At 44.8% G+C, this 12,646-nt stretch overlaps 1 protein-coding gene across 22 annotated transcripts in view; it reads right to left on the bottom strand.

Annotated features, from left to right (window-relative positions):
• The window catches only part of pou3f1 (POU class 3 homeobox 1), a 194,581-nt gene extending 188,149 nt beyond the window's left edge, over positions 1–6,432 (bottom strand). For 6 of the 22 annotated variants that reach the window (XM_055502917.1, XM_055502910.1, XM_055502912.1 and 3 more), the window contains exon 1: positions 5,251–5,609. The gene's annotated coding sequence lies outside the window, so the exon portion shown is untranslated. Of the gene's footprint in view, positions 1–192; positions 229–5,250 lie in introns of all 22 variants that reach the window. The other 16 variants (XR_008692731.1, XR_008692730.1, XM_055502916.1 and 13 more) reach the window with 15 other exon arrangements.
• Positions 6,433–12,646: the final 6,214 nt, after the last annotated feature.

Genomic DNA, 12,646 nt, shown 5'->3' with positions numbered 1-12,646 from the left:
ATTCATACAAATTGTGCTGATCATGGTTTCCTATTTTGAACATTTCATACACTCAGGTGTCCATTGCCTATTGAAAAAAAGACATGGTATACAAAGAATGAAAGCAAACGGAACACAAAAGCCATCAATAACAGCTATTACTAGTAAAATTGATAGTTTTGGAGAAGAAATAAGACACATTAGAGTGTTTACCTCTGGGGCATGACCTTAATCCTGCAACCCCCACCTCTGTAAAAGGACAGAGAAAGAGGAAGCCAGGATCAAGCAACAATGAAAAACATGTCTGTTTTTGGGGGGGAGAAAAAAAAATCAATAATGTGTTGTGATGTGAAACTGATTCCCCACTGGATTTTGCTGGGCTCTGTACAAGCCTATTCTCTGTGTGGCCCTGAGGTAAATAGTGTACTTTGTTACAGTGTGTAGCTGTAAGCCTTGGAGACCGGCACGGCGATTAAGCTGTATTGGAGCACATTAGCCCAGGCAGTGTCATAGCAGGCTGAAACCGGGCCTGGAATGGAAGGCAAAACGATGAAGAGTGGGCTGCACCAGGGAAGAAGGGGTGGAAGAGAGGATCAGAAACAATAAAACATCTGGAAAAAGTAGACGACATGTATGCAAGAAAGGAGGAGGAAGCTAGGATAAAAATCTGACAGAATAAGGCAAAGGGAAATATGACATTCATGTGACTTTATGTCAAACATGGCTTTACCCCATCACTGCATTTACAAGTTCAGAGAAAGATGAGATAAATAGCAAACACAGGGTGCCTCACACACGTAGGTCTGACTCGCTGGTGCAAATGAAAAAAGGAGCAAGGGCAGAGGAATGCTGAGATGGGACAGGGGTGGAGAGTATGAAAAATTCCCTGCTGATGGCTATTTACAGGCTATTCCGCTCACTGCAGAAACCAGAGCCCTCAACCCATTTCTCACCCCCCCCCCTCTTTATTTATCACTCTTCTTCCTTCTGTGGTAAATTCGTCACTTTTGCATAATGGTGCTATACAGTGGTGTGGAGTGGTCTGAGGCGTTAGCGGAAGTGGGATGGCAAGATAAGAAAAGCTGGGTGTGATGGAAATAGTGGGGATAGTAATGGAAGAGAGGACAGAGAGGAGTTGATAGCAGCAATTCCATCCTCAATCTTCCTAAGCCCCCAACCTCCCGCTTTCCTCCGTCCCCCTTTGGCCCCTTTCACCCACCTCTCCCCTCCATCCCTCCCCCTGCAACACCACCCCTCGCCTCTTTCGCTCTCTCCTTTCTTTCCTCTGCGTCTGCCCACCGTTCCAACCCCCCTCGTCTCTCCAGGAGGCAGTTGTCAATCAAGTGCGTCTCCCACAATCCCCCTGGATCTCATTGTGCCCACGGTCGCTAGCGGAGGCAGGCGTTGTGAGGCGGCAGAGAGCCGCAGATGGAGGGAGCGCTGTCAATCATTGTCACTAATTATTAATTTCTGTCACTCAGGCCCCCGTGGCAGCCCAGTAGTGGGGGCCTCTCACTCTCTCTCTCACCCTGCCTAGCTCCTCCATACTCCTCCTCTTCACTCATCCACGAGTCGGTCTCCATCTCTCCGTCCCTCCCATGTTCAGTCCCTCTCCACCTCCCATGTCCCTCGTTAAAGTCTCTGTCTCTCCTTCGCCTTTGCCTTTTGGTTAGGGTCAGGTTGTTTCCATTTCTTCTCTCTACCGCCCTTTCCACCACGGTCTACTCTCTCTCCCAACACTCCCGGGGTGAGATGATTTGGTATGCCACCCCGACCACAGAAAGTTCAAGCTTTCATTATGTGGTGCACGTGCACTCAGAACTGCCCCCTCTCCTCTCCCATCACCAGGTCAGTCCCCTTGACTCTCTGCTCCCTCTTAATTGTATTCTGCCCTCCACCTCTCTCAGGCTCTCGTTTTCCCCATCTGATCCTCCCCAATACACCACATCAGACGACTCCTTTAATTCCTCAAGAATCCCAAAAAGACAAAAAAAACCTTCTCATTTTTTACTGTTTTTTTAAGCCCAGACTCAGCAGGTCTCCGCTGAGGTTCTGATTTGATTCCATGAACTTGGTGTTTTCAATTTGCAGACCAGCGCCTTAACCTGTGATGTCACTGTGATGGGAGCTAATGAGGGAAGCCTGACCCGCATGTAGTTGCAACTTAGGATGGGGCGGGTCCACACCGCTAAGGGTTCTGATCAGCTCCCTTCACCTCATTACCAGAGGTGGTGGGCTGGGAGGCACAGACAAGCGGGAGAGAGAGAGAGAGCGTAATTGGAAGAGCAGGGAGTTTGTGATTAGGAGGTAAATCGCACACACAGACACATTAATAAAAAATGCCTTAAAAACATGAGCCCACATCTTTGTAGTCCTTTGCTCTGTACATACACGCAAACACAACATTTCACAATACTAGTTAAAGTCACAATCTATAGCATAAAGCATTCATTTAAATTCAAGAATGAAAAGGCGCAACACAGGCATGTTTTTTTAAGTTACATGTGTACAGTCAGTACAGAGTTATAAGTCTACTTTGCATCCTCAAATCGCCATTATCTATCCCTCTCTCTCTCTCACACACACACACACACACACACACACACACACACACACACACACACACACACACACACACACACACACACACACACACACACACACACACACACACACACACACACACACACACACACACACACACACACACACACACACACGCCCCCATTAGGCCCTCCATGCCCTTTACTCTGGCTCTGTATGCAGCCATTTGCACCCCTCTACCCCTAACCTTCTGTATCTCTGCATCCACTTCCTGACCCTTTTCTTTCTCCTCTCCTTCCTGTCGCTCCTCTTTCCTTGGCACCTGTCACTTCTCCTTTCACATATCCTTGTCTTCCCATCTGTTTTTTCCTTTCTCTCCTACCATCTCCTTTTTCTCATCTCGTCTTACCTGTCACTGTCTTTCCCTTCCCATTTGATTGTCTCTTTACTCCTTTTATCTATCCATCGCTCTCTCACCAACATCCTTTCTCTCCATTTGTGTGTGTGTGTGTGTCAGCATTCAGCACCTCAGTGAAGACAGGGTTTATTGGGGTAATGCATTTATCACTGCTGCACGCCAGGGCCTCACCTCCTCCTTTGAGTCAGTGAGTAATGAAAATGGGATCACTTCTGACAACACTCTGCAACACACAGACTTACACAGATGCATTTCTCCACACGCTCTCACCCACAGAGAAGAGTGAGAGAAACGCATCTGTGCTTGTCACTACAAAATGCTCAGATTTAAACACACAAGCTAATATACAACACAACCACTGCAAATCATACACCACAAAAACAACCAGACTTAAGTTCTAATCAGGTTATATGTTTACTTATCATTACAGAACCGTTTATTTCTGAGGTTATTCAATCTACGAGGGAGAGAATAGGTATAGTTTTAGATCTCAAACCTCAAGAACAAATACTCTAATCTTTAAATAATATTAAAGTAATATCAAGTTTATTAACTCCTTGGAGTGCATACTAAAAGGCTTAATGATACCTGATCTAAACAAGATACAGCAATAAACAATTACTGCGCAAGTATTATAAGCAACTCAATAAAAAAGTATGCCCTTCACATGAAGTTAAAAGACAACATGTCCAACTATTTTAGCTGCGGTTTTCTCAGGAGAAAGATATCAGGTAAAGATCAAGCATTAATGGCCAGAGGTGCCTGTCTAATCCCATTTGGCCTGGCAGTGTGAAGAGGGTGGGGGAGGTCTTAACCAATTTAAAACAATACCATCACCACAGGTATTCCAACTAGGCTCTGAATGGCCTTGACAGAACAAAACATTGCCGCAGCACATGACTCAGGCACTACATCCCACTACATCAAACTTAGCAGGACAAGATCAGATCATCAGCGACATAAAGTTTAATCTTAGAAAACAAACTTCTCCAGAAACTGCAAGCTTAAGCGTGTGTCGTGGCGGAGGAGAGCACTGCGAATATACCAAGTGGTGCGTGGAGGGCCTAAGTCAAAGGACTGCTGACTAATGTGCCCAAATGGTTGGAAATGCTCTGTGGTATTGCAGATGTTAAAAGTATTTGTTATTCATATGGCCCTGAAGGTGCATCTACAAGCCGTGTGTGTGTCTGCACGTGCATGTATGGATGTCTATGCTTTTGTGTGAGTGGGCGTGTGTGTCTTGTGCCGCATACACACTGCTGAGGATGCCATTAATGCTCGCTGCTGATCGCCCTCACACATTTAAATAACAATAGCGCAGTCAGAAAAAGCATCGGAGTGAATCCAACCCGCAAAACACCCAGGAGCGGCAGGTCCCACTCCTGCTGTGTGTGTGCGTGCACATGTTCATGGAAATGTGAGTTTAGGTGCAGTTGCATGAGCTCAATATCCACATGCGCAAAAGTATGAGAACAGATAGTAAGGCAGAAAAAGCACGGAGGACAGCAAAAGAATAGGGCACTAAAATACACCGTTACTGTGATGTGCACGTAGGTTCTTTGATGAGAAACTGCAGGTTTAGAAACATGTCCCACTAGAACATATCAGCGACTCCAAATTCCTCAGTGGAGGAGACTGTGTGGTCTCAGTCTGATTTGTCACCTTGGAAATAATGCACATTTCAAGTTTGCCACACAATAGCCTTCATTAAAGCATGTGTCCTTTGGAATGTATCAGACATGCAAGTGACAGCAGAAGCTGCATTCAGCCTCATGAAATCATATAGACAGCTCATTATGGGCATCGTTGAAACCACCAACATCTCACTATCTTAGATGAGGCCGAGAAATGTGAATGTCCAATTACCTCCTCTTTGTAGGAGACACAGACAACAAGCAGAAAGTAGAGACAATACGTTTATACATGTGCCACAATAAATATGTAAAATTACCCTAAGCTGTGTTGTGAGGAATCACATCTGCACACAAAAGGAGATCATCCACATTTACCACTGACAGCACGGCCCAGATAAAACAGCTAAAATATTTAAATGTGTTTATAAGTCATCAGGGCAGACTTATGATCAGCATGGTCAAACAATAAAGCAGATACACATAGAACATGTTGAGGGAAAGCTGTTACCAACACAATTATCATTATGAGAAACCTACAACTAACGCAGCTAAAGCAAACAAGGCCATACAACAGGGTCTCATGTGAAAAAGGGAAGATAAATAAAAAAAATAGATAAACAAAACGTCATCCCATATTAGAATCACAACTACAGAGTACACTTTGTAGGTACTTACCAAAATGTCTCAAACTAGTTGAGTCCGGTCCAAATCTCCAGAGAGCGGTTCTGTTCTGGTCCCGCTGTAAGTTCCGGTACGTAAAGGTCACACAGGTCTGTAGCTCAGAAGCTAGTTAGCAAAGCTGCCTAACTTTGGCTAACTGCTTACTAAACTAACTAACCAAATTAGCCAGCGGTGAGTATTTGCTCGTGACACGTAGACGAAGCCTGTCGCAGTCGCGTCCTTCCCGACTATTTTAAAAAAAAGCGAAACGTTTTTAATAAATATGCCGATTTGAGAGCACCTGGCGCTGAGCCAAGTTTGTTTGTACTTGACCGTTGTCCATCCAAGATGGCGCCACTAAAACACTGGGCTCCCGCGACATTCTGCTGGTCTGTTTTTTTTTTTTTTTTTTTTTTTTTTTTTGTTAAATGAAAACGTTATCCCACAGATTTACTTGAAATGTATCTATAAACGAAACATCTTTGGGTTTAAAATAAAGCAAAGGATCTGAGTGTGTGCTTCAGTTTATTGGTGGCTGTTGATTAGTATTGTTATAATAAATGCTTTTAATTAGAGTTGCAGAAAACTTTGTGTAATGTGTGAAATCAGTACATCCAACTTCTGAATACTGAGTCCTGTTATTTATAAATACAGGTTTGTATTTACACTGTAGCTGAGTCATTGGACATTATGTGTTTATGAAAAAGACAAATGTGACATGTCCATGCAAAAAGTGTGTACTCTCTGTGTATCTGTGTTTACAGCGTGTGAGAGCGTCCGATGGGGAACGTCGCCCAAACCCGAGCGTCAAAGAATTATCTCATGAATCTCTTACAATCGGCTCCAGCTGTTCCTCTCCTCCTATAATCTAAAACCCCAGTCTGCGTCGGTATCTTTCTGTTCTGTCTTTCTGTCCGTCCTACGCGTTCCACGCTCACATACGGCTGCATGTTCCGTCTCTTTCCCACCTCTCTGGTACGCGTTCTAAAAATGTTTACTGTCACAGAACACCCACATGCTGGCACACACATTCCCACCTAGAAATACACACACGCTCTGTACTGTACATGTGCGAACATGCGCACACAGTCTGACTGATCCCTCTCTGATTCGATCAAGTAGAAGTCACATGAATGTGAAATAATAAAAGATTGGAAAAATGCAGTTCACATAGATGAAGTAAAATGCTCTGATGTCTCTTTGAAGGAAGTCTGCAAATAAATTAAAAAGTACCTATATAGTTCTCACCGCCTGCATCTTGTTTTATTCCTCCTATGATGTGACACAAATTGATGCCCAACAGCCACTTGACTCGTAGAGAAGTAAAGGGAGGAGGGAAGTAAAGTAATGGGTGTAGATGAGTCAAGAGACAAAAAGAGTGAGAGGCTGAGTCTAATAAGAACCAAGAGACGCCGTGCTGGAATCTTGTGGTGCCATTTGAATACAGGGCAACAGCAGCTGGAGCCTGTGTCGAACAGCGCTGCACTTCACACGGAATCACCATCGGGAGAGCGCAGCACCGGTCGTACTCTGCTGGAGTCTGGAGCTGCTTCACACACTCACTACCAGCGACCAGGCTGCACGCGCCTGCGTGTGTGTGTGGGGGGGGGGGGGGGGCGATAACTTGGAGCTCCATGGTTCTCATTACTCAGCCGCTGTAATGCGCTCGCGTCTCTTCTGGGGCCGATGTGCCCACTGTTGGCTCACAGAAAGGAAAAGACGGGCCTCACCTCTGCTCTGAATGCATTAACACACATGCTTTTTTCAATCTGGACCCTACAAGTCTGCTGAATAGTAACAGAGAGCGTGTGTGTGTGTGTGTGTGTGTGTGTGTGTGTGTGTGTGTGTGTGTGTGTGTGTGTGTGTGTGTGTGTGCGTGCGTGCGTGCGTGCGTGCGTGCGTGCGTGTGTGTGCGTGCGTGCACTCGCACTTTCCAAAGGGAGAGATAGTTAAAAAATGCCCCACACTCCTGTTCAGTGCTGATAAGTTGTATTATGAGGAACCTGCTGAGGTCGGTAGCCGGGTCATTAGCATGTCTGCCCGATTAAGAGTTAGAGGAAGGGAGGAAGGAAGGAGGGAAGGAAGAAGAGAGGGAGAAACTGAGACCCAAGTTTCCAAAGTTTTTAGGGGAACTGGTGAGCCTTCATTTATGGGCTAGCTCAAAAACACATGACTATCAAACAGAACGTTTTGTGCTGTTTTTCTATTATTGACACAATCTATATATCTACTCATGAAAAACAAATATTAGATAATACACATAATTCAAAACTGAAATAAACACACACACACAGCTTTAATGTTATGATTTAGCGTCAGTGCGGCGCTGTTGCGTGTGAGTGACCTGAGGATCGTTGTGTTCTGTTGCTTTACAGCCTCCCCAGGTCTCTACACACACATCCACTCCATCATCTTTAAGTTCACGTCTGCCAAAAAAAATCTCTGAGGCCTTTTCGACAGCTATTACAACACCTGTCTACTTCCTGGTGCCTTTAACCACTAAAGAGCCTGTTTATTGTTTCCACAGCGGCTGCTTCAGTGTTCTTTGCCCTTCAGGAACAACAAATCAAGAAAAATAAAACTGCTATGTCTATGGGACCGGGCCCAGGCTGTAAAACACAGAACCCGACCGGTCCGGCTAATAAACACTGTGTCCTCAAGTGTTATGAATGGGTTTCTGCTAAAATGGCAGGAACTGTTTAAGGTGCCAAAAGAATTGTCAAGGGCCATTTCAGTAGAATGACTTAGTAAAGCTCACCGCTACTCACTGAACTGAGAAGAGCCCTCCTGAGAAGAGCTTTAATATCGTTCGCCCAAAAGTGGTGCAAGACTGGGGAGTCCGACGTCCTCTGACAGCAGCACTCAGACTAGTGAGTGAAACAAAAGACTGTGTATGAAGATTTATGGCACAAATCTAATGAATTCCAATGCTTCAATACAGCGTGAAGGGTCACTAAATAATGTGATGACTGTGGAAATGACCTTCACTGATGCCAGATCTCGGCCTTATTGAACAGCTATGAGAAAAGCCGACCTCTTCAACTCAATCCTAAAGCGCCACTTGTTGAGATAAGATAAAATAAAATCATATATATCACAGATATATGACAATACTTATACTGTGAATGCATTTACACATGCAATGCCAATATAAAAGTAAACATATTATGATTCGAATAGCACTAGGACATTATCTATAAATATTTGGAGGAGTCATGTCAGAATATGTACGACCACTAGAATAAGACAATAAATGTGAAGCAAGGAGCCTTTAGAAGTGGATGTTGACCTGTTTGAGCCTTTTAAACCAGCGTCATTACAACGTCACTAACAACTGTCTGGTTTCTTCTCTAACACTAATGAGCAAGTGAGAAGGAGAGAGAGAGGGAGAGAGAGAGGGGTCCTCTGATTAGTCTGGCAGCATCAGTGTCAGACACTCAGCGGGGCGTCCACAGCTCAGTGTGTGCGTCTGTGTGTATATTCCTGCATGTGCGTGGCTGCCAGTGTTTGCATGCTCCCGTTTTTTCTTTTTGTTTTTTTTTGCTTCATGCCATCCCTCTTTCTCACTTTCTTTCGTCTTCCCTGTCATTCTCTAAGCTCCAAAAACTCTGATCCCTGCATTCGCTCAGTCTAGCAAATGACTGCAGGGGCTGACAATCCACTGTCAGCATGCACCGCCACAGTCAATAACGCTGTCCCATGTCACCGCACTACACTGGCTAAAGCTCACATTTCTTATCCCTCCTAAAACTGCTGCTTAACAGCCCCTCTCTGCCTTCGCCAATCCTGCTAAACGCGTTGCCATATTCCTCTCATTCCTCCCCCCCAGAACCCCCCACTGACACATTTTGGTTCTCCAAATGACCAGAACATCCTTGGGCGAAGCAGAAGCTGAATATTTGAAGCGCTTCGACGCTGCGCGGCTCTCACGCATCCACAGAGCCGCCGTGCGGCTTAGGCTCACACACTTGGGCTTCGGCACCTTGCCCAAGGACACGCTGGCACATGAGCCAGGAAGACGGGAATCGAACCAGGGATTGTGTGATTTGTGGAGCGCGCTGCCTCTCGAGCCACCGCCGCCACAAGGAGCACCCAGTGAAATCTGCTTTTTCTGATGCCCAGAATTCTAAGCCGGTGATGGGTGACTGATCTGTCTGTCTGTCTGTCTGTCTGTAACAAGATGTGGTCATGTAGGCTGCACTCAAATTGCAAACACACATGTTCCCGTCGTGGAGCTCAGGCAAGTGTTACCACCATAATCCACTTCTCCTCTATCGTGTTCCATTAACCTCAGACACACACACACACACACACACACACGGCCCATGTTTCAGCCTGAGCAGGCGTTTACACACACACACACACACACACACACACACACACACACACACACACACACACACACACACACACACACACACACACACACGCGCGAGTGCGGACACACGTCTGTCACTGTCAAGGTCTGTGTCGTCCGGCTCCATTGTATCTGCATGGGGCTGAGATAATGGCATCTGTCGCTGCTCCTTTTGTCAGCACTGTCCCCGACCCCTGCTCTCTGCTGGTCCCCATTAGCTGGCTGCTGGCCTGCTGGCCTGCTGGCCCACCCGCTCCACGCTCCACGCTCCGCCGCCGCTGGAGCAGAGGCTGGAGACGCTTCCCCTTCATCCATCGCACCTTTTGTTTTCTTGTCCTCATTCACCTTCTCAGATTAAAGGTAGTCGAACACTTCGCTAAAGCACAGAGGCGTAAAGTTATGAGGAGGACGGCAGCTGTCGGCCCATTAGAATCAACTCCTTCTGGGTTTTCTGTTGGTGCATCAGCTAATGTAAAACACAGAGAGACTCTTTGAGGTGAAGTATAATTTGTTTTGATACCATAATATGCATTTAATTGGCCCACTTTTTGCTCCACCGTTTACCAACACACTTATTTATAGACTGTGTTCCAGCTGAATCTAAACTTCATAGCTACTGAAACCATTTAATCATCAGTTGATCTGTCAGGGGTTTTTCATTTTCTTTGGCCTATTAACTGAGATGGTCAAGTGAGTTAAGCCTGTAAAGCTCGACCCATCAAAAAACAGCCTGAACATATAAAATGTAGAGTTCAATTCTGCAACACTGGAACTGTGCTTGAAATATGATTTAAATAATTATTACAAGGTAATAAATTTAAATATGAAACTGATATATTTGGTTTTTATTTAACTATTTAATATATTGATTAAAATAAAACATAAAATCAATTACAAATATGTCATAGAAATCACAATGCAAATGAAATAAAACCGCTCAATAGCTCATTAATTATGTTTCTGTCTTTAATTCCTTCCACGTTGAGCTGCTAAATTGAAATGTCTGAACTATCGAGGGAATTCAGCCGATATGTAATTTTGTGTCATTAACTGTTTGTGTTTTGAATTTGAAAAGTTGCATCGTGCAACAAAGTCCTTCTCCGAACTTCAGAGCCTCTTACCGCCGCATCATCTGACTTTATGAACAACTGGGAACTTCATCACTTCTTATTTTGACACCGAGCCGTCAGGCGTCTGCTGCCGAGCGCTCTGTTTGCAGACGCCAGTGGAATAATGTCAAGCAATCTCTAAACTGGCCATCTCAGCACCAACTTGGCTTGTCTGCGCTGCATAATTACACTGAGCGGAGCTGCTTTGCCTCACACTGTAACAAATGAAGTCTGTATTACATCTGTCACCTACCTGAGCCGTCGCACATGCTCACATCATTTTCTCCCCCCGTCTCTCATAAGCACGGCTAATAAAAATGTAAAGATGGGAGATAACACACAGCGCTGACTGAGTTTTATTAAGGACATAATGGCAATATCATTGTGGTAATGATACTAAGACATCTATGATGAAGAGTGGAGCGGCCTGCGGAAGTGAGTGTGACATCACAGGCAAAACTATTCTCTCCTGGCCTATTTTATTGCTGCTTGGGCTTCCTTATTACAGACACGAAGGGGGCGAAGCACTGTTGCCTTTCATTAAACGCGGCTTTAATTTCGGCAGCTGCTCCGGAGCCAAATTACAGCTCACTCCACCGCTTCCCCAACTTCTCCGCAGCCTCGCTCGCGTTCAGGGCTCTCTATGCGGAAGCGCTCGGCCTGTGATGTGGAGCTCCACGTCGCCTGCACCGCGATGCGGAACGGCTGAAACGGCGGCCGACAGCCCCATCTACAGACTGTGGGAGGCCTCGTTCCACTGAGCGGACTCATCATCATCCTGTGACTGCAAATGTCAATATCATCTATTATTTCTACTCAAATCATATTGGAGAATTTGTAATGGGTTGGTTATTTAAACTGCTTTGATTCAACAAGAAATACTAGATAAGTAAATCTAAAATATTACATTACATCGTTAATTTAAGACTTTCAGTCGTTGAACAAAGTATAAAAGTGAGCAACAATATACACAAACAATTCTTATGGCGTTTGCTGATATTCGTACAGATACTGTTTTTAAGTGGCTAACTCTTATTTTAGCAAACATTAAGTCGAAAGTGCACTTTTTATATGTAATAATTTATGGTGTCTAAAGTGTTTGCTACAAATTCTTTTAGCTTCTTGCCCTTTTTTTAATACAGTTGTTTCCCGCTGAGACAGTACGGGATGTTTTGTATCTGTGCGTCTGCAGTTTTCCTGCTTCTGTGGCATTTCTAATCACATAACTGTTTGTCTTATTACAAACAGGACAATACAAATTCCATAGTAATAGTCATAGTCAATAATAGCCATTTAGCAGTTTGGCTCATTTACCCCGAGGTTCAAAAAGAACGAGCCGAGCCCGGAGCTAAATGACCTTCAAACCTTCTCAAACCCGACCTGTCCTTGTCTCTGAACACGGACTGACTCGCGGATCAACAAACCATCAGGTTGACAGGCCTAACCTATCTGCCATTAGCCCGTCGACATATCACACTTTGCTTTAATTCACCATCTTTCAGAGTGTCACACTTTATATTCCCTGGCATGGGTAAGCTACATGTGGATGCATAATTTATCTCAAATTAGCGCCTATTTGAGTAAGCATCAAAGCAAGGCGGCTAAGGTTGGAGGAGAGCTTAAGGAACCGCAGGGAAACCATCGGCAGGATTAATGCGGGAGATTTTTATAAGAAATTACTGGCTTAATGAAGTGGATAAAAAAGCTGTCAGTGTTTTATTGCATCTAAATTGTGTGGAAGTGGTGTTTAGCTGTCTCGCCTACTCCCCACATAATGGGTCGTGACAGTAGCTTTGAGGTTTATTTAACTTAACTGGTGAATAACTTGCATGGCCAAGCTATTCAGGGTTGTTTTTCCATGCAGCAAAGCACGGAGCCTTTTTTCCCTCTGCCTTCATTAAAACGCCACGAGAACCGCACAAGTCAAAAATACGGATAATTAACA

Source organism: Betta splendens, chromosome 16, assembly GCF_900634795.4.
Source record: "Betta splendens chromosome 16, fBetSpl5.4, whole genome shotgun sequence".
NCBI classification, from domain to species: domain Eukaryota; kingdom Metazoa; phylum Chordata; class Actinopteri; order Anabantiformes; family Osphronemidae; genus Betta; species Betta splendens.
The sequence above is the reverse complement of the archived record's forward strand: the minus strand, read 5'-3'. Positions and strand labels throughout refer to the sequence as shown.